General features: G+C 42.9%; 1 protein-coding gene across 1 annotated transcript in view; it reads left to right on the forward strand.

The window, feature by feature from the left end:
* The first annotated feature begins 5168 nt into the window (after positions 1 to 5168).
* TAOK1 (TAO kinase 1) overlaps positions 5169 to 25279 on the forward strand; it is a 94240-nt gene continuing 74129 nt past the window's right edge. The window contains exon 1 of the mRNA XM_084862888.1: positions 5169 to 5875. The gene's annotated coding sequence lies outside the window, so the exon portion shown is untranslated. The remainder of the gene's footprint in view (positions 5876 to 25279) is intronic.

The raw sequence follows: 25279 nt of genomic DNA on the forward strand, positions 1-25279 counted from the left end.
AAACAACAGGCAACTGTATAATAAAACCTAATCCACAGAGAAAAATATTCAAGCAATTGGGAGCTGGGTGTGGCGTGTAGAGAAACAGAAAGATTCAAGCACCTAACAAATTTCTTCTGTCCACAGGCCGAAGCTCTATCCACGGAGCAAAACCAGCTAGGGCCCCTAACAAATTTCTTTTTAACTCCTAACACGCTAGACTTTTCAGTTACATGATCTAATAACTTTCTTTTCTTTTTTTTTTCTTCTTTAAGTTGATGTGAATGGTCATTTTTAACCAAAAAACGTCTTACTAGTATAGCATTACTACCTAGTAAAGAAGAGGCCCAAAGACAATCCCAGGCCAATAAAATATTAACTTATTTTATGCTTTGATTGTCGGTTGTTTCTGTTTCATATCCTATGTGGCATAACTCTAGTAGGAATTTGTGTAGAGTTTTGTTTTGTTTTGGTTTGGTTTGGTTAATCCTGGCAGATGCCAGCCAAAGAGAAGGGCATGACAAAATCACCAATTGGTCCCGAAGACACATTCCAAAGACCTCTCAGGCCACAAACATGCTGCCCAACCCTTCCCACATTCACAGGAGTCCCAGACAGTCATGATGCATTTGGATCATGGGGTGCTTGCCAGAGGCTAGCGTCAGAGCAATGGGATGAATATTTACCTTCTCACACCTACAAAATAAGGGTGAGCTCTTTAAAACATTTTCCATGGGCTAGGCCCTTTGCATGTTACTTATCCCTCACACAATCATCTTGAAGAAGGTAATGGTTATCCCACTTTACAGATAAGGAAAGAAACCATCAGTCTGGTTATGAAACTGACACAAAGTAATTTAGTCACTGACGCTAGTACGTAAGTGATGGAGATGGGACTCCACAGCCAATGATTTTGACTACTGCTCTCCTACCGTCACATCCACTGCTTGGCATCTTCAGGGTAGAATGTCTTTTAGACTGTGGTGCAGCTGCTCTAACTTATTCATGGCTTACTGCAGGTGCTTATCTGATAGATACCTGAGACTGAAGGGTTTTTAGGTCAGGACTTTCTTGAACTGAATTGCATTCTACAACCCTTAGGGTACCTTGGCTCAACATTGATCTATTCCTGTGGGTTAAAATGGAAGAATATGCTGCCTCCACAGGCAGGGCATTTTAAAAAATGGATCCGATTATATGGGAATGCAGAGCTCAAGAAACAACTCTACATAATGAGTTTTATTTTCCAGCCTGTAAAGCCATGCTTATATATCAAGCAGCCTCTGTGGACATGCCTGTGTAAGGTTTGACAGTCGGACTATAACCTATCTTAGTTAGTTGGTCCTGAGATCTAAAGATGAAGTCTATGGATGCACTGATAACAGCGCAGAATGCACTGAATGTGTTTCCAATAATGTATTTATTTATTTACTTGACAGTTATCCATTCCACGGAGTGTCTCGCCCCTGGTTTATAAACTGGAAGTTCTAAATGCATCCTTCTCATTAGCTACCCTCTCACACACACAGCTTTATTGGAGTTTTTCTTGTACAAGGAAATAGAGATTTTCATACGTAATCACAATATTATTGGGGGGGAAAAGTATACACTAGCTAATTCTGGATGAAGATATCACCATGACTAATGAAGGTTTTAGTAAAAGTCTGGTAGAATACCCAAATAAAAATATTTTCTTTCTGTTTTTAACTATGCACACGCGTGCGCGTGAACACACACTCACACACACACAAACTTCGGAATTCAAGTTATCTTTCCATCTTATTTGCATCATTCCTGTAATTATAGATATTTGAACTAAGGGGATGCTAGAGATGATTTAGTCTATTGTAGTTAGACAGGAAACAGAGGTTCAGAAAAGTAAAATTAAAGTCTGGTTGAGTGCATCATTTGTTCATAGGTTGTTCTACATTGTTATTTAAATGTTTTGTGCATGCAGATTTTATATTTCTAAGAGGATTTTGAGTCCCTAGTATGGGGAGCCACTTGAGGAAGGGGACTGGGAGATAATGATAAAAACAGGGGCTTAAAGTCTGATCGACCCTGTACTCTAATAGCTCTCTATTTACTAGCTATGTGATTTGCACAGTTACTTAACATAACCATCCTTCTTTCATCATCACCATCACCATCACCATCATCATGGTGATGATGTCATCATCACCATCCTTCTTTCAGGGTTTTTGGGAAGATCAAGAGGATGATGAATATAAAGCACTTCATAAAGTTCTTGATTTAGGGTAACTCTATAAACATTAGTTTCTTTAGCCCTCTTCTATATTTTATGTAAGCCTAACACACAGTAGAAATTCAATAAGTATTTGTTACATAGAGTTGAACATGACTTGATCTTTTACTGAGTGACAATACTGAAAAGATAGTCTCATTGGATAGGTACTATATCAGTCAGAGCACCCACCCACCCTTTGACAAGCTATCCATTATTATAATACATGTGCAACAACAAATACAATGACATTACATGTGGTCATGCATCTCTCTCACACACTGGAAATATGGATATGGTATCAAGCTTGTCCTTAGTTGGTCGTGCCAGGATTACAATATGGTGGAGAGAATGTGCTTTGGATTCATTGACAACTAGTTTAAAATTCTAGTTCACCGTTTACTTACTAGATGATGATTTTGGACAAGTGACATAAGCTCTTTGAACTCTGGTCTCCTTACCTATAAAATGCAGGTAATAATAATAGTACCTACCTTTACAAGTTTGTTGTGAGGATTAAATAAGATGATGTAGAGAAAGAGCTTATCCTTGATTTTTGTCTCTGCGTGAGTAACTTTTCTATCAAGGTCAAAACATAGTTGGTACCGCCCAGTGGGAGTGGCTCAGTGGTTAAGCGTCGACCTATGAACCAGGAGGTCATAGTTCAATTTCCAGTGTATGCTTGAAATTTTCCATGAAAAATTAAGAATGAATACAATGGGAAAACCTGAATCTCTTTCCATTCCCCAATGTTTGAAATAACTAGAAGTGAACATTTTGTTGTTGTTAGTCCTCACCCGAGGATATTTTTCCATAGTATTTTAGAGAGCATGGAGGAGATGGGGAGAGAGAGAGAAACATCCATCAGTTGCCTTCTGTATGTACTCCATAGAGCACATGTGTCAAACACAAGGCCCGGGGTCCAAATCCAGCCCTCCAGGCCTTGCAATGTGGCCTGCACCGCGCTGTCATCACTGCACTCTGCTGTCAGTTTATGACATTGTCAGTTTATGACTGTTCAGTAAACCATTCGGCCCGCGATTTAGGCTGGATTTTAGATTTTGGCCCCTTCTCTGATTGAGTTCGACACCCCTACCATAGAGTCTGCAACAGAGGTACAAGATACATACCCTTGACCAGAATTGAGCCCTTCAATCTGACTCTACTCTATCCACTGAGGGCTGACTCTATCCACTGAGCCAACCCGGCTAGGGCTAGACGTGAACATTCTTGCTGTAACACTTTCAGAAGGATAAAGATTGGTGGGGCATCATTTAAGAGGTGGGTGGAGGAAGAGGAATCCTGGGGACAGGAAGGTAGAAAGAAAACTGGTTTTGAGTGGTGTTGAAAAAGCCAAAGAGGAACACAGTTTTAAGATGGAAAGAGTATAACTATGTCAAACATTGCAGATGTCAAGAAGGAAAGGATTAAAATGATTCTGCTAGACATAGTAACTGGGAAGTTACTCTTGCCCTTTGTAAGATCAGTTCTGGTGGAGGTGAGAAAATAGATAACTTTTCTAAAAGTTTGGCTGTGGCCGAGACCGGTTTGGCTCAGTGGATAGAGCGTCGGCCTGCGGACTGAAAAGTCCCGGGTTCGATTCCAGTCAAGGGCATGTACGTTGATTGCGGGCACATCCCCCATGGGGGTCGTGCAAGAGGCAGCTGATCAATGATTCTCTCTCATCGATGTTTTTAACTCTCTATCCCTCTCTCTTCCTCTCTGTGAAAAATCAATAAAATATATTAAAATAAATAAAAATAAATAAAAGTTTCGCTGTGAAGGAAGAGATGTGAAGATTGTAATGTTTCTTTACCCTCAAAGGAGGAACTAGGGTGTGTGTGTGTGCGCTTTGGATTCATTGACAACTAGAGGGGCAGTTGCCATTTGAGTGTCAATATAGGTGAAAAGAGGAATGACTAATAGACAAACAGAAGGACCCTTACCTTGTGAGAGAATCTTTGGAACAAATTATATGTATATCCCATTGAAGCAGATAGCTTGTTTTTCTGATCAAAGCCAGTTTATTGTCTCTCCTAATAACTGTTTTGGAGTACATTTTAACTCATAAGTCTCACACAACAAATCTTTATCAGTTGTTTAATTGGTTGAAAAGAACCGACTTTTTATGACTGCATTTTAGGCACCTCTTTCAGTTCTTGAATAAAATTGCTCCCTTTGTAGTCACGAAAGGGTTTTTTCCCCTGGGAAAAAAAAGTTTTCACCACACACACACACACACACACACAAAAAAAAATAAATAAATAAATAAATAAATAAAAAATGAGAAGCTCTAACTTTTCCCTGAATTAGGATCGTTAGGACTGTTTATTACTCTTGTTTCAAAACTTCTCATCACTCAACCTACTAAAAAAAAAATCCACAAAAACTTTTCAAGAATTTGTCTATTTCCTACCATCAGCATACAGGGTGGTTTAGATTTGCATTTCTCTTATTACCATCCCCAAAACTGTTATAAACTATTAGAACCTTACAACTCAACTACATACTGATTACACTGACCAATTTACCTCTAAATCCCACGGACGGGTTGAACTAAGGATGTAAGAATGGGATAGTCTACATGCCAAGGCAAACTTCTCCATCGCAGGGTGAGTGGCGGGCGGATGGTGTAGGGAATGGGAAGAGGGAAGGAGAGCAGATAAGCTCCTCTTTCTCAGATTTCAGGGCGAAATGAATGCATCGGACGCTGGCGTGGCACAAGAGTTGCCAGCCGAACGAGGCCAGGCTGGACAGAGGCTGGGGATCTGGGGCACTCGCGAGACTCCGCCCCGCGCTGGTCCTCGCGCGCTCCCGCGAGGGCGCTCCCGCGCACGCGCACGCAGCCGTGTCTGTCTCGCGCAGGGTTGGGCCTGTCAGGCGGGAAGTCTCGCGAGATCGGAGCCCTGGGATGACTCTCGGGAGGAGGGGAGTGGTGTCGGGGAAGGGGGGGAACCTGGGCAGCGGCCGGGCTCTCTGGCTTCAGGGCGGCTCGGAGGGCGAGAGGGAGGGTGGCAAAGAGAGTGCGTTGGTGCCGCCGCCTGCCTGAGGAGAGAGGAGGGGTCCCGCCTGCCTGCGCCCTTCGCGGGCCGAGAGCGCTAGGCACCCACGAACCTCGGAGGCCTCCCGGCCCCTGGGGACCCCGCCCCGCCGCCGCCGGCCGGCCGGCCCGCGACCTCTCTTCCCTTTGTGAGCGCCCCCTTCCCAGGGCTGCTGCTGCTGCTGCTGGTGGTGGTGGTGGTGGTGGTGGTGGTGGCCGAGGGCTGTGCGTGGGCCTGCCCGCCGAGGGGCCGCGGCGGGGGACCGACAGGGCCTCGGCTGTGAGAGGACGAGAGGCGGCCGAGGCCCGGGCCGGTTCCCCCGGAGCGGCGGCCGCGGCTCCCGGCACTTCCCCGCGCCATCTTAGCTGAGCCCAAGCGCTGAGGGCGCCTCCTCGACCCCGGGCGTCCCCTCGCTCCCCCCCACCCCCCGCCCCTTGTCGCAGAGCTTGGGCTGGGCGGCTCGTTGGGGCTCCGGGGGGGCGGGGGGGCAGCGGTGTGTCGCCAGGCCCCCTCCTCCTCCTCCTCACTCCTCGCCTTCCAGCGAAGCGGCTGCCCCAGCGCCGTAGGGGGCTGCGCCTGCCCGCTCCGCCCCGGACCTGTCGGCGAAAGGGTAAGGGCACCTCTGCTTTGGGTGAGGGAGACTCGGAGGGGGCGGGGAGATTCGGCCCTCCGTGGCCTCTGGGCGGAAGCAGGGCTGTGGGAGTGGGGTGGGTGGGGGAGGGAGACAAGGAGGGTCTGTGATTCAGTGGGTGGGGTGAAGGAGGTGGTGAGGTGGACGCCCTCCTTGTTTTGAGGGGCGAGAGAGCAATTACTTGCCTCTTTCCTGAGGGTCACCGGAAGGGGTGGAGGAAGGGGATGCCTCCTAGGAAGGTGTGGTCCTTCCAGTGGGAGAGGGGGTGGTGGATGGTCACCCCGATTTAAAAGGCGCGAGGCCCCTTTCCCTTCTGGTCCCTCTGCTCCTCCCTCTCCTTTGTAGTGTCTGTATTCTCGGGAAGGGAGACTGTTCTGAGTAGTCTGCTGGGTGGATTCCTAGGCCTCTCCCCACCCCACCCCCCAAACGCCAGGAAAACTATACCCCTCTTCTGTAGGGGGTGATGGAAGCGTTTTTTCTCCCCTTACCCTTCCCCCTACCCCATCGTTAGTCTGCTGCAGTGCTGCAGAAGTCCAAGGCAGTTTCTTCATACACAGGCCCGGGCATACCCTGAAGGGAGGGGGAGCAGGACCGGGAAGTAATGGCGCTTCCCTTGGAAAGGTTACTCTTTTCCTTTGGTTTTAAATCGATAACAGTACCGGTTTAACACTCCTCCCCTGAGATCTGCCCCCGGGAAGTGTATCTGTTTCTGTTGTTATTGTCTGGGGTGGGGTGGGGGTTGGGGGGCGGGGGGGGGGGAGGATAGGCCACTCGAGAAGGGACCCTGCCATGTTAGAACAGTTTTAATGTCTCTCTTTAAACACCGGATTGACATTTTTGTATGAGCATATTGGGTTTTCATTAGGATTCAAATAAGATAACTTGGTATCCCCCGACTCCCTTGTTTCGTTTTATTTTCTTCCTATGACTTTTGTAGTTCTTGAAGAACTGCTAAAGATCATTGCATACAGACAGACATTCTGATTGACATTCCTCTCTGGGCTCTGAAATTTTAGAGTTAATGCTGTTTTGTAGAACACTGAAATTGAAAATGATTAGATTACAAGGCTTTCTGTAGCAAATGCTTTGTTAAAGGAAATGAAAAAAAAAATGCTGTAATTTGCTTAATTATGCTATGATAGCATCTATATTTGTAGTCAGTAAGTTGTTTTTCCACTTCTTTTGCTTCATGTCATATTTATTTAAGACAAATTTTCTTGAGGGTTTACAGTAGTCCTTGTTGGTTGCGTCCTTTAGTAGAGTAGAAATAAGAAAAATAAATATTTTGACATTCTGGAAGTGTGTTGCCAAGTGTATTTTGTTACCAAAGAGTAGTCTTGAAGTTACTGTTGATACTTTTTTCTTTAGCATATAAATTTAGTGATGAAGTGATTTCAAAATGTTCCATGTTAAATATTCACAGAATTAATTATTTCACAAAGCAACAAAGATAACTAAAATGTCCTCCTCATATAATAAAAGCCTAATATGCAAATTGTCCCCTCCATTAGGAGTTCCACTAGGGAGTTCGACCAGGGGGCAGGGCTGGCCAGCCAACCGCCAGGGGTCCATCCCCCTGACCAGCCCTGCCCCTGCTGGTGGCAGGTAGGGGGAGGGGGGGGGCCCAGCAGGCAGCCACTAGAGATCCTACCCATGCACCAGTTTCATGCACTGGGCCTCTAGTATATATATAGACATGAATTATCTTGATATTTTACTATTTGGTATTTAAGCTTCACTTAGTGGGTGACTTATTTTTAGATGAATTTCAAACGCCATCTAAATTTAATGTCCATAAGAGTTTTTGTTGTATTTTTTTGTTTGTTTTTGCATTTTGAAACCTGTTGAAAGACAGGGATTTAAAGATGTTAGTAGTAGAAGGGTTAGACAGCAATTTAGTTTCTGTCATCTTATTTTATGATTTCAATATGGGGAGACACATTAATGGTCTGTTAAATTAGATTTATTATTTTTCCTCAGAAAATGGAATTTTGCTTTCTTTATTTTTTAATTTTTATCTGGGTTTATTTTAACTTTCTTCGTTGTTTTGTCCACACCTGAGGATATTTTCCCCCATTACTTATTAGAGAGAGTGGGGAGTGGGTTAGAAAGGTGAGCAGGAGAGAGAGAAACGTCAGTGTGAGAGAGACACATCGACTGTTTGCCTCCCAGATGAGGGTGATGAGCAGGGAGCGAACCAGATTACGTGTTCTGGACCTGGGATGGAACCCAAGACTGTGCATAGGCCAATGCTCTAACCACTCATCAACACCAGCCAGGGCTAGAGTTATTTTAACAGCACTGCCTGTAAATCTTTATTTCATGGCACAAAGCTACATGTTGTGGTGTGTAGGGTTTTCCCCTATATGGTAAATTATTCCATAAAGTTTAATTCTCTGTTATGGTTTGTTGTCGATAATTCATATATACTAGCATGAATAAATGCAAACATACTGCTTAGTAAAGAGTGACTTTTTATCTTGGAAAGATGCAAGCAGAGAGGGTTTATTAATAAAGACTATAAAATGTAAGTATGTACACAGGATATAGGTAAACTACTTGCTATAGTTCAGCATGTTAGAACTAAAAGAGGTACTTTTTAGGACAACTAAAAAGAAATCCTGTTTTCTGTCGCTGGTGGGAATTGTGCTAAAAGTGGTAAAAGTATGTTTACGATCAGTTTGATAAATTCATTATTAAGGAAAAACTGCCGGAGGGTTATTTCAGCCGACTTCTGATGCCACTGTCAGAAAGAATACTGAGAGCTCTTAGTCTGGGTTGGTTGATTTCAGATTAGTATGGTACTTCTGTTATTAAATAGTTCATCCACAAAATGGCAGTGTACATCACTTCCTGTTCTTTCACAACTGGCCCTTTCTCTGGATTCCCTTTTAATGACTTAATTTTTGGCATTCTGATTCTGATTTGTTAATTTGGTTATAATTTATCATGTTTTATAGATGGAAGAATTTCTTAGAATCAGCTGCGTTTAAAGGCTTTGAATAGTCTAAGATTATTTTGGCAATAACTAAACTTCCTTACAAATTAAGGAAAGTTCCTCAAACAAATTTAAACTCTGAAAGGTTTTTAAGAAATACAGTAGTGTACATTAGGACTCAAAAGTATGAGTGAGTTGAATAGAAAATAATTATTATATGTATATAATACATATTTTGGGAGAGCTGTGGATACAGCAATTTAATGTACGTTAAATATAAAACAAATTTTCTGTATAGCAAGGCATATACATGATATTTGGTCTGGTGGTATGATGCCATCTCACTAATAAAAAAGAAACTGATTTGTTACAGAATACTAGAAATACTGGATGCTCTTCACTAACCATGAAGAATATAATTTGTTTTAAGAATTTGCTGGTACTTAGGTATGAATGAATACTTAGTAAATCGAAAAGTTAGGCCAACTACTGATATTGAAATTAGAGTTGAGATCAATTCTAATTACCTGGAGATAAATTGTGGTGTGTCCCGTGTGTCGTTGTGTGTCTCCCCCCCCCCCCCCCCCAAACTGATTTGTATATTAAAGTCAGTTAATTTTTCACCTGGGCAGAGTGGCTGAGTTGGTTGAGCATCATTCTGTACACCAAAAGGTTGCCAGTTTGATTCCCAGTCAGGGCACATACCTGGGGTTGCTGGTTTGATCCCCAGTTAGGTACCTTATGGAAGGCAAATTACTGGATGTTTCTCTCCCTCTGCCCTCTCCCCTCCAAGCATGCCCATGGTGAGGATTTGAAACAAAAGTTAGTTAAGTTTTCCATTGTATCTGTTTTTGACTTTCAATGGTCTCTATTACTTAAAATAATTATACTAATTTAATCTTTTTGAAATTAAGAGCTTTTTTTGTATATATTATGATAGTTAAAGGCTGCTGTTCAGTATAGGATCATAGTTGAATGAGTCTCTTCCAAAGTGTTATTTCTGTAATCAAGTCTTACATAAAATTGGGATTGTTTCATTAAACAGAGTGCCAGTGTATGTTCATCTGCCTTTAGGTTTCTGTACTTGTTTATGGCTGGATTATTTTTTAATTTCAAATTCTCAAATATAAGTGAAAAAGTTACAAAAATTCCATTGTTGAATCAAAGTATTATAGTTTTTAGTAATAAAAATTAATGTTTAGTTTCATTAAAGATGTCTAATTTCTTCTAAATGTCAACATGAATTAAAAAGTTGGGTGGATGGACTAGAAATAATTTTCAGTTGGGATGTAATCTGTCAACATTTGATAACAATTATTTCTATGTCAGTCTCTTCCATTTGTACTAGAAGCAGACTTTTTGTTCTGAAAAACAGTCTAAGGCCACATCTTCTTACCTAGTAGAAAAATAAGTGGCCTATATAAGGTGGAAAGGTTTTTAAAAATATAAGTACCTATAAATATAAGTACATGTAAATAAGGTAAATAAAAGTACAAGTTACTGAGTACTTTGCATAATATATATATTAAAAATGCCAGTGTCAGATAATTATATTTAATTGGCCTCTAACTTATCTTTAAAACAGAGAAGGGGCTAATTTTTCCTTTTGATAAAATTATTCAATACTAGAGGCCTCGGGCAAAATATTGATGCATTCAGGAGTGGGGGTCCCTCATCCTGGCCTGTGCCCTTGGAGTCCAGGAGTCCTCGGGGGATGTCCTTAGCGCTGCCATGGAGGCGGGAGAGGCTCCGCTTGTCAGCCATGAGCCTGGCTTCTGGCTGAGCCGTACTCCCTCCGTGGGAGTGCACTGGCTACCTGGGCGCAGCTCCTGCGTTGAGCGACTGTTCCCTGAGGGTCAGTGTGCATCATAGTGACTGGTGGTTCCGCCATTCGGTCAATTTGCATATTAGCCTTTTATTATATAGGATGATAGTGTACATATTTAGAAGTAGATGAATCACTTAATTCAAAAATATATGCAGTTTAGTTTCTGAGAAAAACATCCTTCCCATATACTAAAAGCCTAATATGCAAATTGTCCCCTTGGATGGTCGTTCAACTGGAATACTGGGAGTTTGACCGCTCGCTATGATATGCGCTGATCACCAGTGGCGTGGAACATGGTGGGTGTCAGCGATATGGCCCTGACAGTGAGCAGCAGTGGAGGCGCTGCCTGCCCTGATGGGCCCTGATGGGCCCTGATGAGAGCAGAACTGTCTCGGGATTGTGGAGCAGGGGAGTGGGTGGCACCAGGCCAAGGCGGGTGCGAATGGTCAGGGCCTTGCCCCTGACTGATTGCCCCACTGATGGTGACCAGCGATGGGGGGTGAGGCCGCTGCCTGGCTCCCAGGTGCTGAGGTAGTTGGGCGGAGGGCCTGGCCCCAATCGATCGCCCTGCAGGTGGGATGGTGGAGCAGGTGAGGGGGTGGTGCCAGGCCATGGTGAGGTGCCAGGCAGAGGTGCCAGGCTGAGGGCCCAAGCTGGGGCTGTGAGCCTGGGGGTGTGAGCTGGGGCCTGATCCCTGCAGTCCACCCTGAGGGATCCCGCGTGTGAATGAATTGGTGCACCGGGCCTCTAGTTAACAAATAATAGAATGGAACAAAATAATTCTGATTTTCAGCCACCAATAATAATAAAACTGGCACTTAATCTTAATTTCATTTATTAGCTGTGTAACTTGTTTGTGTAACTTTTTAAGCCTTACTTTCCCCATCTATAAAATGAAGGTAGTATCCACTTTACAAGGTTGTTAGGTTTAAATGGGATAACCCTTGCTAAGTACTTAACACATTAAGCACTTATTAAGCACTTAATATTCCCATTTCACACACTAGCTGCTTATGAAATGCTTACAATTGAATACAGAGGACTTAATATTTCAGAATGAATTGCATTCCATAATTTTGATTTGAAGTTGGATTTTGACATTTGGAGTTCAACATATATATTTGAAAAGAAATGGTTAGAATTCCTACCAAGGATAGCTTACAAACTTTTTGAACCTGTAATGGACTATTATGTAGTTCCCCAAGTGATTTTCTTTTTCCTGTACTGTATCTAAAGCTTGTCCTAAAGAATAAATTTTCTTTTCTTTTGGCACTTCATTTGTTTATTTAAGGCTCAGTTGGTATATCACTCTTTTACTGCCTGGAGCTTTTCACCATCCCTAGTTTTGAAAGCATGCAAAGTACTCATGCTTTCCTAAACATTTATTTATTTTTTTAAAGGTATCCTTTGTAGGTATATCTTCATCTTGAAAGTGCTTTATATTCCACAATTTATTAATTCAACACATATTAACTGATGATTATGTGCTGGTAATATACAGTGAGTGGCCAGATTATTATGATCTGGCCACTCAGTGTGTGTGTGTGGGTGTGTGTGTGTGTGTGGGTGTGGGTGTGGGTGCGCGCGCGCGTGTGTGTGTGTGTGCGCATGTGTGTGCTTGTGCGCGCACGAAATTTGTGCGTGGGGAGGTTTGTCCTTCAGCCTAATCTGGGACCCCTTGGGGGATGTTCCACTGCTGGTTTAGGCCTGATCCCTCTCGCAATTCGGGATTGCTGGCTCCTATCTACTCGCCTGCCTGCCTAATCACCCCTAAACACTCTGCTGGCTCCTATCTACTCTCCTGCCTGCCTAACCACCCCTGCTCACCTCCAACTGTCCCCCACTGCCAGCCTGCTTGCCCCCAACTTCCCCCCACTGCCAGCCTGCTCACCCCCAACTGCCCTCCCCTCCTGGCTTGATCATCCTTAACCGCCTCTTCCTTAGCCCCGCCATACGGCTCTGTCTGGAAGGATGTCTCCCGGATGGTCTAATTAGCATATTACCCTTTTATTAGTATAGATAGAGCCTGGTGCATGGGTGGGGGTTGGCTGGTCTGCCCTGAAGGGTGTCCCAGATCAGGGTGGGGGTCCCCTTGGGGGGTGGGGCCAGCCTGGATGAGAGGCCTGGGATGGGTGGTTTGTAGCAAGGCCATGCCCCCATTAGGATGGAGGTCCCCTCTGGGGGCATGGCCAGCCTGGACGAGGGGCTGAGGGCCATTTGCAGGCTGGCCATGCCCTCATCAGGATGAGGGGGTGGGGTGGGCCTGGGCAAGGGGCTGAGGGCTGTTTGCAGGCTGGCCATGTCCCCATTGGGGTGAGGGTCCCTGCTGGGGGGCATGGCCGGCCTGGGAGAGGGACTGAGGGCCATTTGGAGGCACTTTGCAGGTCGGCCAAGCCCCCAAATTTGTCCAGAAGGTCTCCAGAAGGTCTCCCAGTCTAATTAGCATATTATACTTTTATTCGTATGTATATGTATGGTTATGTGTGTGTGTGTATATATATTAGAAGTCCAGTGTATGAATTCATGCATGGGTAGGGTCCAGCCAGCCTGGCAAGGGGGAGGGGACATGGGCGGTTGGTTGGCCAGCCTTCATGCTGGTTGAACTCCTGGTCAAGGGGACAATTTGCATATTAGCCTTTTATTATATAGGATATACACTGAGTGGGCAGATTATTATGCATTCAGAGATCATAATAATATGACCACTCAGTGTATAGTCTAGGGGTGTCGAACTCAATCAGAGAAGGGGCCAAAATCTAAAATCCAGCCTAAATCGCGGGCCGAATGGTTTACTGAACAGTCATAAACTGACAATGTCATAAACTGACAGCGGAGTGCAGTGATGACAGCGCGGTGCGGGCCACATTGCAAGGCCTGGCGGGCTGGATTTGGCCCCCGGGCCTTGTGTTTGACACATGTGGCTATAGTCCCTGCTCTGGAGGAATTATCTACTTGTTCTTTCCACCTCCTGATTAGTTTTCTCAAACCAGGTATTCATAAGAGAGGAAGGACCTTCCTATCATTGTCAGTTTCTATAAGCCAGTGCTTTTCAAACTTTTGGTTGTGAATTCAATTTACTGAGTCACAGTAACAGTTCTTAAAAATGAAAAATAATCTATATATTTAAAAAACCAGTGACCATAATAACTGTACTGACTGGTCGCTATGACACCCACTGTGGCCAGTGAACCGGCCAACCTTGCGGCCCCACCCCCTGCTGCCCTGTCCCTGATTGGACTCTTCCACCCTGATCAAGAGCGGGCCACCGGCCAAACACTCCTTCCCTCCCCCTGGCCAGCCCTGCCCCCTATCAGCCTGCCCCGCCACAATAGGCCAGCAGCCCCTTCCCCCGGCCGGCCTGCCCCTGATCCCACTCCCCCACCCCAATAGGGGAAGGAACTGGGTGGCCAACCTCCTGTAGCCCCTCCCCCTGGCCACCCCACCCCTGAGCGCACTCCTCTACCCTAATTGCACTCCCACCCCAATAGGGGGCAGGGCTGGCCAGCCAACCTCCTGCAGTCCCTCCTCCCAGCTGGCCCCACCCCAGATCAGCCCCCTCACCCCATCAGGAGCCCTCCCCCAGGACACTGAGCCCTGATCAGTACCTCTCACCCCCTGTTTGCCCCCTCCTCCCCCAAGCTGGCCAACCTCCCACCATCTCCTCCTCCCTACAGGCTGAGCCCCAATCTTCCCTGATTGGGGCCAGGGTGGCCAGACCCCACCTGTGCATGAATTCATGCCCTGGGCCTCTAGTGGGAAATATCAGAATGTGGTGTGTAAGTAAGGGTAAGCATTTTATGGGAAACTTATAGTGTATAGTCCACTATATAAAATGGTGTAGATCAATGCATACAGTTGGCCTTCTGCATCCGTGGACACTCCCAACAACAGATCCAAAACAGAAGAGGTACTTACTGAAAAAGTTTATGTATAAATGGACCCTTGCAGTTCAAACCTGTGCTGTTCAAGGGTGAACTAGTGTATTATAGTTATGAGTCTCTAGTTTGTATTTTGGATTGATTTCTAATTTATTCTTACTGAGACTGAGAAAGATTTCAGAAAAAGTGGGTGAACAGTATTACTAAACAAGGTCAGGGTTTTTTTTTTTTTTATACTTGGGAATTTAGTTTCTCAGAATTGGAAAAGCTTTGTCTCTTTGCCAAAAGCATACATATCCTTGATTATAAAAATTGTAAAGTTACTAATTAACCTATATTGAACCTTATGAGGAAACTCCTCTTCATTGTGGCACAGAAACTCTGTATGTTATGAGTTATAGTATTTATTGTACTAGAGGGCGATCAGATTCCCCGCCTCCTCCTTCCCTCGCTCCCTCAGTGCCCATCACCGCCACTGGTTGCCCATCATGGTCTGTGCTGTCCCCTTGTGGTCAGTGCACATCATAGCAAGCGATCGAACTCCTGGTCGAACTTGCTAGGGGACAATTTGCATATTAGCCTTTTATTATATAGGACTGGAGGCCCGGTATACGAAATTTGTGCACTGAGTGGGGTGGGGGTCCCTCAGCCCAGCCTGCACCCTCTCCAATCTGGGACCCCTCGAGGGATGTCCCACTGCCCATTTAGGGCAGTCAGACATCCCTCTCACAACTCAGGACTGCTGGCTCCCAACTGCTCACCTGCCTGCCTTCCTAATTGCCCCTAACCACTTCTGCCTACCAGCCTGATCAACCCCTAACCACTGTCCTGCCAGCCTGATTGATGTCTAACTGCTCCCATGAAAGCCTATTTGCCCCCAGCTTCCCTCCTCTGCCAGCCTGGTCACCCCTAACTGCCCTCCCCTGCAGGCTTGATTGCCCCCAACTGCCCTCCCTTGCAGGCCTGGTCCCCCACAACTGCCCTCCCCTGTTGGCCATCGTGTGTCCACATAAAGGCAGGATCTTTGACCACATGGGGGCAGCTATCTTGATCTTATGTGTTAGAGTGATGGCCAATCTGCATATTACTCTTATTAGATAGGATAGAGGCCTGGTCCATGGGTGGGGGCCAGCTGGTTTGCCCTGAAGGATGTCCCGAATTAGGGTGGGGGTTCCCTTGGGGTGTGGGGTGGCCTGGGCGAGGGGCCTGTGGTGTTTTGCAGGCCAGCCATGTCCCCGTTCCCCCCAACCCCCCAGACCCAAGCAGAGGCCCTGGTATCTGGGATTTATGTATTTTTTAAAATATTATTTTATTGATTTTTTACAGAAAGGAAGAGAGAGGGATAGAGAGTTAGAAACATCGATGAGAGAGAAATATCGATCAGATGCCTCCTGCACACCCCCCACTGGGGATGTGCCTGCAACCAAGGTACATGCCCTTGACCGGAATCGAACCCGGGACCTTCAAGTCCGCAGGCCGACACTCCATCCACTGAGCCAAACCGGTTTTGGCAGGGATTTATGTATCTTCTACAATTGAAACTTTGTAGCCTAGAGCGAAGCCAAGCCTTCTGCTTGCTCTGAGATGGCAGCCATTTCTGTTGGTGTTTATTCACCTTCTATAATTGCAACTTTGTAGCCTGCAGTAGAGGCCTAGGCCATCAATCAGCTGCCTCTTGCACATCCCCTACTGGGGATGTGCCTGCAACCAAGGTACATGCCCTTGACCGGAATCGAACCTGGGACCTTTCAGTCCGCAAGCCGATGCTCTATCCACTGAGCCAAACCGGTTTCGGCGAAACTTTGTATTCTTGAGTGGAGGCCTGGAACGGCCAGGGCAGGTGGAAAGATTGACTTCCTCCATTGCCAGGGAAACCCAAGCCTCCCTCCTGTACTCTGTGGCGGCAGCCAAATTGGTTGGGGTTGATTTGTATACTCGCTTTGATTGGCTGATGCGTGTGGCTGGTTGGTGTAGTGGAGTGATGGTTAATTTGCATATTATTCTTTTATTAGGTAAAATAGTGTTGAAATCTCATGCTGAGTACATGGTTGATGTTGATTGTGATGTTTTATTAGGACCATCACATTATAAGAGTTCTGTATTTCAATTGGTTTGTTTCAAAAGGGTTCTAAGTCCCAGACGTACAATAAAATGTACCTTACTTTCAGATTCTTTACTTTGATATATATAGTTGTTAGAGCTTAAATTTTTTTTGTTATCTAGAAAATCACAAATAATTTGAAAAAAGTAATGAAAAGATCCTTTTATTTTCAGTTTAGGTACAGACAGATAAAATAGTTTTGTATATTATGTATGAATAATTCTCTAAGTAATGCCATAAAAATTCAATCAATAGCAAAAGGATTTTAAGAAGAAAAAGATGTGAAATTTTCTAGTTAGGAAAGAAATGTTCTATAATAGAGGAACTTGATTGCTAGCAATAGAAAGTACAATAAACCCTCGATTTTTTTGAACCTTGATTTTAATGGACAAAATTTTGAGTCTGTATGTCATTCAGTTAACACCCTGTGAATTTTAAAATGCTTTTAACCAAGATTTGCTTATGATTAAATTAGCAGGTTATTTTTTGTTATTCACTTTTCAAAATTGTGTCAAATATGCATACCTATACTAATAAAAGGGTAATATGCAAATGGATCACGACACCCTCACAGTAATGACCAAAAAGCAGGCTGCGTGGGGCTACCGGGTCGGCAGGAGGGTTAGTGAGAGATGACCAAACAACTGAACAGCAGGCTGCGTGGGGCGACCAGGCCGGCGGGAGCTGTTAGTGAGGGACAACCAAATGACTGAACAACAGGCTGCCTGGGGCGACCAGGCTGGCGGGAGGAGAGGGCAGTGAGTTGTGACCAGGCCAGCAGCGGGGGGCACTGAGGGGCGACCAGGCCAGGGGGGGCACTTGGGACAACCAGGCTGGCATGGGAGGCAGTGAGGGATGACCAGCTCAGCAGAGGAGGGCAGTTGGGAGCAACCAGGCTGGCAGGGATGGCCAGGCTGGTAGGCAGAAGAGATTAGGGGTGATCAGGCTGGCGGGGAAGGGGGTGGGGGTGGCAGTTAGGGGCAACCAGGCAGTCAGGCAGATGAGCAATTAGGAATTAGTGGTTCTGGATTGTGAGAGGGATGTTTGACTGCTGGTTTAGGCCTGATCCCTGGGATTGGGCCTTAACTGTCAGTTGGACATCCCCCAAGGGGTCCCAGACTGGAGAGGATGCAGGCTGGGCTGAGGGGACCTCCCTCCCCATGCATGAATTTTGTGCACGGGGCCTTTAGTAGCATAAATAAAATATCATTTTAACCATTTTAAGTATATAATATAGTGGTATTAAATACAGTTAGTGTTGTACAATAATTGCCACTATTCATATCCAGAACTTTAAATATATATATATTTTTATTGATTTAAAAGAGGAAGGGAGAGGGAGGGAGAGAGAGAAACATCAATGATGAGAAAGAATCGTGCATTGATCAGATCGGCTGCCTCCTGCATGCCACCCTCTGGGGATCGAGCCTGAAACCTGGGTGTATGCCTTGATCAAGAATTGAACCATGACCCTCCTGGTTTATAGGTCAAAGCTCAACCACTGAGCCAGGCTGGCTAGGCTCTAGAACTTTTTTTATCATCCCAAACAGAAACTATACATCCACCAAACAATAACTGTCATTTCTCCTCTCTTCCCAAGCTCCTGGTAACCTCTATTCTACTTTCTGTCTCTGAATTCATCTATTCAAGTTCCTCACATAAGTGGAATCATATAGTACAGGGCTTGGCAAAAGTAGGTTTATAGTTGTGAGTGCACAAAACAGTTTATTCTTGCATTATTATTTATTAATTTTGAATTATTTTTCATACAAAAAAACTGTAAATTTACTTTTCCACCACCGTGTATTTGTCCTTTTATGACTGGCTTATCTCACTTAGCATCCTGTTTTCATGTCTTAGTCATGTTATTACATGTCTCAAGAATTTCATTCCTTTTTAAAAGCTGAATAATACTCCATTGTTTGTAAATATATCACATGTTTATCCATTCATCTTTTGATAGACATTTGAGTTGTTTATACCTTTTGACTATTGTGAATAGTGCTGCTATGGACATTGGTGTATAAGTATCTCTTTGAGCCCTGCATTCAATTCTTTTGGCTATATTCTGAGGGCTACTACAGTATTCTTAACCTTAGTATTTGCATGATATATCTTTCTTACTATTAATTTATTTTTGTCTTTATATTTAAAGTTTCTTATTGACAGCTTTTCAAAATTGTCTTTTTTAAAAGGGTTTATTTTTCTGTTGTTTTTTTTTTTTAAATATATTGATTTTTTTACAGAGAGGAAGGGAGAGAGATAGTTAGAAACATCGATGAGAGTCATCGATCAGCTGCCTCTTGCACGCCCTCCACTGGGGATGTGCCAGCAACCAAGGCACATGCCCTTGACCAGAATTGAACCCGGGACCCTTCAGTCCGCAGGCTGATGCTCTATCCACTGAGCCAAACCAGTTTCAGCTTGTTTTTCTGTTTTTTAATACATTCTCTTTGTATTTTATTTGGAGTCTTCTTAAACCACATGGTTGGGTTTAAATGTTCCTTTTTGCTATTCATTTTCTATTTGTCCTATCTTTTGGCAGTTCCTGTGTCCTTCCCTATCTTTGTTTAAATGAAGTATATTTATTTATTCATTTTATCTCCATTGTTGGCTTACTAGGCCATAGTTTTTTATAATAAGCCTCTTTAACTTGTCACATTTCACCTTCAAATAATATAAAACCACTTCACAGATATTGTAAGATGCTTCCAATGGCCTTCTTCTGTTTTTCACTCTAATCCTTTGTACTGCTAGTGTTGTCAGACATTGTCCTTGTATATATATTAAAAACTCTAGATTACATTGTTGTCATTTTTGCTTTAAATAATTTGTTATATTTTAAAAATAATTATTCTTAAAGTTTTTAATATTTATAATGTAATTTGTTATTTCTACTATTCTTCATTCCTTTGTGAAGATCCCAGTTTCTATTTAGTAACTTTTTCTTTGTGATTAAGGATATTGCTTTGGGGGGGGGGGGGGCAATGTTAAAATATGTACACAGATAATAATTTAATAAAATAAAAAATGTTAAAAAATTAAAAAAGGATATTGCTTTAACATTGCTTGTTATCTATATTTAGTTCTATGCAGTTTTAGCACATGTGTAGATTAGTATGACAACTATCACAGTCAAGATATAGAATAGTTCCATTATAAGGATCACTTGTATCTTTTATTGTCACAGCCACCTCTTTCTCTTACCCACCCAACTCTTGGAAACCATGCATTCATCTGTTCTTTTTCTTTTTTTTTAGAGAGTAGGGTACTCTACAGAGCAGCCTTTCTTTTTTGAGATTTGCTTTTTCTTTTTTAAAAATGTATTTTTATTGATTTCAGAGAGGGAGAGATAGAAACATCAGTGATGAGAGAGAATCATTGATCCAGCTGTCTCCTGTGTGCCCCTTACTGGAGGTCAAGCCTGCAATGCAGGCATGTTCTCTTGACCAAAATCAAATCTGGGACCCTTCGGTCTGCAGGCCGAAGCTATATCCACTGAGCCAAACGGCAAGGGCTATTCATTTTTAACATCAATTGCCCTAGTACAGTGGTCTGCAAACTCATAAGTCAACAGCCAAATATCAACAGTACAACGATTGAAATTTCTTTTGAGAGCCAAATTTTTAAAACTTAAACTTCTTCTAATGCCAGTTCTTCAAAATATACTTGCCCACGCCATGATATTTTGTAGAAGAGCCACACTCAAGGGGCCAAAGAGCTGCATGTGGCTTGCGAGCCGCAGTTTGCCAAGCACGGCCATAGTATGACTTACGAAATGTATATAATTATGCAGTGTATAACTTTTTGAAATAGGATTTTTTTCATTTAGCATGATTCATGTGAGATTCATCCAAGTTGCTGTATATAATTCAATGATTTGTTCTTTTTTATTGCCGAGTAGTAGTCCATGTATAGGATTTACTGCATTTTGTATTTTATTGCTGAATAGTATGCCATGTATAGGATGTACCACATTTTGTTTAACCACTCACCTATTCAAGGATATTTGGGTATTTCCCAGCTTTTTGCTCTTACAAGAAAGTACACGAAGTCCTTGAATAATGTCATTTCATTCGGTGTTGTTTTGTTATAATGTTGATGAGAAAAAAGAATTGATTCCTGGACAGGGCCACTGTGTGGAGTTGGCATGTTCTTCCCACATCTACGTGGGCTTTTTATTATTAATTTTTAAAATCCTCACCCAAGGATATTTTTCCATTGATTTTTAGAGAGAGTGAAAAAGAGAGGAAAAGGCAGAGAAATATCTATTAATATGTGAGAGAAGCACATCGATTGGTTGCCTCCTGCACACGCCCCGCCAGGGTTCGGGCCTGGGAGGAGCCTGAAACCAAGTAGATGCTCTTGACCGGAATCGAACCCGGGACCCTTCTGTCCACAGGTCAACACTCTTTCCACTGAGCCAAACCAGCAAGGGCTTTTTCTGGGTATTCCAATTCCCTCTCACGTCCCAAAGATGTGTATATCCAGTTAATTGATACATCTAACGTGTACTAGTATGACTTGAGTGTGTACCCTGCATTGGAATGGCATCTTTTCCAGGATTGGTTTCTGCCTTGCATGCCAGATATGATCTGGCCACCCATGACCCTGAACTAGAATAAGTGGGTTGGAAAATAATTTCCATACTTATTTATATTAATCTTTCTTAAACATATACTACCGTGTTTCCCCGAAAATAAGACCTAGCGCATGGAAAGATAAGACATCCCCTGAAAATAAGACCTAGCGCAACTTTTGGAGAAAAAATTAATATAAGACACTGTCTTATTTTCAGGGAAACAGGGTAGTATAAATCTCACATTTATTTCAAAATTTGACATTAGAAATATTTTAGGTCTTTATTTAGAAATTTGGTAAAGTTTTTGTGACCAGAAATATGCCCTAAAAACTTAAATCTTGTTTATATTAATTTAGTCTATGGTAAATTGGTTTCATTATACATCTTTTTATGCTTAAAGTTGCAGTTTTCAAAAACCTGTTGAAAATATTAAGTGAGGACTCAATTGTGTACCTGTTTTTGTGTGAATGTGTTTTGTTTGTTTGTGATAAATAACCTAGAGTGCAATTGTTGGGTCATTATAGTAAGCACATATGTAAGAAACTGCCTTCTAGAGTGTTTATAACTGTTTATATTTTTTCACATCTTTAGCATTTTCTTTTTTTTTTCTTCTTTTTTAAAAAAATATATTTTATTGATTTTTTACAGAGTGGAAGGAAGGGAGAGAGATAGAGAGCTAGAAACATCGATGAGAGAGAAACATCGACCAGCTGCCTCTTGCACACCCCCTACTGGGGATGTGCCCGCAACCAATGTACATGCCCTTGACCAGAGCGGGGCTGGCACCTGCAGAAGGTGCAAGCACCAGGCAGGACCATGGCACACTGGAGCAAAGAATTTTCAGTAACCACCAGAGGCTTGCCCCAATGACAGTGACTGGTGCTCCACCTCAGTCTGGCACCCCTGCTCACCTACTCCACCATTCCACCGTGACTGACACTCTCCATGTTCTGCATACACACCCTGGTGGTCAGCGTATGTCATAGCAACTGGTTGTTTGGTTGTTCTGCCATTTGGTCTATTTGCATATTATCCTTATATAGGATTACTGACTCTACTCAGATTTATTCAGATTTCCCACTGATATCCTTTTTTTCTGTTCTAGGGCCCAATTCAGGATAGTTCATTGCATTTGGTAAATTTAGATTTTTTAGTTTCAGTTCTGTTATTGATTGTAACCTTATGCCAGCCACTCAACCCTTCAGGCCCTCATCCATGACATGGATGACTTAAAGGATATATAAGGTGCTTTTGATCTTTAATTATCTGAATCTGTTTATATGTGTCAAACAATGTGCTCTTTTTTTATTTTTGAAGTAAAGAAATCTATAAGATCAATTCAGTACACCAGATTTTGTTGACAGTAAAATAATTCAATTTTTATCTTGTATTTTTATAATACTTCAGTATTAAAGGAAAGCTATATTGAGATTTGGAAAACTCACAAGCTCTTATCTTCCATTTGAACAAAAAAATGACAGAGAGGCAGGATTTGTGTTTTGACTCATTCTGTCTCTAAATATTAGTTAATAAGTTGTCTGTTCAGTTGTGTGATGATTGGAAGGAAAGCCATAAACCATGTATATTGCTAAACTGGGATATCTGCCTTTTCTTTTGATAATAGTAGGGAGGGCTGCTCTGGAGCTCATTTTCAGTTACTACATTTAGAAAAGTAACTGAAAAATGAATCCTCTCTAATAAAAGAGAAACATGCAAATTGACCGTACCTTCACTACACCCACAAGCCACACCCACCAGCCAATAGGGCAAACGTGCAAATTAACCAAACCAAGATGGCGGTTAATTTGCATATCCATTCCAGAACGAAGACTGAAGACAGCATATCCATTCCAGAGCATAGAAAGAAGCCAAGCACTACAGAAGGGAGCGAAGCTGTGGAGAAGCAAGCAAGCGGGCAGGGGAGAAGGGAGGGAAGCAGTTGGGGCGGCGACCTCAGCAGGAAGCCCTGTTGCAGGAATCTTCCTGCAACGGGCCTCTAGTCTTTATATAAAGTGGAATTTATAATGGGGAGAATTGAGAGCAGGTTGTGTCTTAAAGAATCCAAAGTAGATCATATTTTGCTTATTAGTTCTTGGCTTTGGGCATGATTTGGTATAGGCTAATTTGTGATATTTTAAATTATTGCCTCTTTCACTTTTAAGCTAGGTCTAGGGAGAATATCATTTGAAATAATCTTAAGACAACTGTATTTTATCTCTCAGATTCTCCTATCCAGAAATTACTGAACAAAACCTGCCAGTAATCTCAGTTTATAACCAACTTTGATTTAATAGTAAATTCAATTAAATAGCTGTTACTTCTGGGGGAAAAAATGCTTTTATTGATTTTAGAGAGAGAGGAAGGGGAAGAAAGAAGAAACAGAAACATAGATTGGCTGCTCCTCACGTTCCCTACTAGGGACTGAGCCCACAATCTGGGCATGTGCCCTGATGAAATCGGAACACATGACCTTTTTTTTTTTTTTTTTTTTTTTAATATATTTTATTGATTTTTTACAGAGAGGAAGGGAGAGAGATAGATAGCTAGAAACGTCGATGAGAGAGAAACATCAGCCAGCTGCCTCTTGCACACCCTCTACCGGGGATGTGCCCGCAACCAATGTACATGCCCTTAACCGGAATGAAACCTGGGACCTTTCAGTCCGCAGACTGATGCTCTACCACTGAGCCAAACCGGCTTCGGCAAGAACACATGACCTTTTGGTGCATGGAATAATGCTCAATCAGCTGAACCATACAGCCAGTGTAGCTTTTTTACTTTTAAGGACATAGATGTGTAATATTTGATTGACCATTATATTACTCATTTTTTAAAACACACTGAATAATTGTGTTAGCTTTCATTATTCTACTCCAGTGACTCTCAACCCTTTGCTTACCAAAAGAGCTGCCTATTAAAATAAATTGCATATTTCTGTACCATGCTTCGAGAAATTCTTATTTAGGTTTGATTAAGGGCCCAGGAATATGCATTTTAAACACACACACACACACACAGTTAATTGTGCCTAGAAGAAGAGTTGGGTGGGGAAAGTTAAGGTATACCGGTAATAGAAACCTGGCCCTCTTACTTACTAGCTGTGTTATAGTGAGCAAATTGCCTAATTTCTGTGAGCCTCAATATAATTTGAGTTTTCCACTAGAGATGATAACCAGAAATTTAAGAAAGGAGAGGAGTTTGGTATGAATTGCTTACTGGTTATGTTCTGTGTTTTCAACATTTCATTTATAACCCTCCCCAAATCCCCGTGACAGGTATCATTTCCCTTGCTTTAGAGATGGGAAAGCTGAGGTCTGAATGATTAAATTACTTGCTCAGCAAGTTAATTGCCAACAGTTAGTATGTTGGCAGATCCAGTTTGGGGACTTAGATAATATGATTCCAGAACTTGTGCTATTAGTTACTGTGTACGCAAGCCTCTGTGAAAAGAGAAGCATGATGATAAACTTGAGAGGTCTGTGTCTTCAGAGCACAGGAAATTGGAAGGAGATAAGGTTAACAAGATGGGTAGGGTTAGACCATGTAATTCCTTGAACATTATGTTAAGGATTTTTGTTTCAGCCAAAGTACAGTGTAAAGGCATGGAATGCTTAAATAGAGGGATGACATAATTGGGTTTGCATTTTGAAAGGTCATGGTTGTAGTAGACCAAATGGATGGGGAGTGGGGGGGCAACAGTGGTAGATGCAGTGGCACCCTTTTGGAGGCAGTTATAGTAAGTAGCCTGAGTAAGATAAAGTGGTAGCCTGGAGAGACTAAGGAAGTGATTATGCAGATGGAGGAAAGTGGGACAATTTGAGAAAGATTTAGGACATCTACAAGAGTTGGTGATGGATTGGGTTATGAATGAATAGAGGGTATCAAAAATAACTCTTTAGGTTCTGAATTGCTGAAGTGGATACACTTTATTTTATATAAAACATACAGAAAGATGAGGTTGAATGACTAGATAATGTTATTAGAAGTGCCTTTGAGATATCCAAGAGGAGATGTCAAATACATATAATTTTATAGTATCATTGATAAATAAATGGG

The sequence above is a fragment of the Pipistrellus hanaki genome (genome assembly GCF_964339955.1).
Source record: "Pipistrellus hanaki genome assembly, chromosome: 16".
NCBI classification, from domain to species: Eukaryota; Metazoa; Chordata; class Mammalia; order Chiroptera; family Vespertilionidae; genus Pipistrellus; species Pipistrellus hanaki.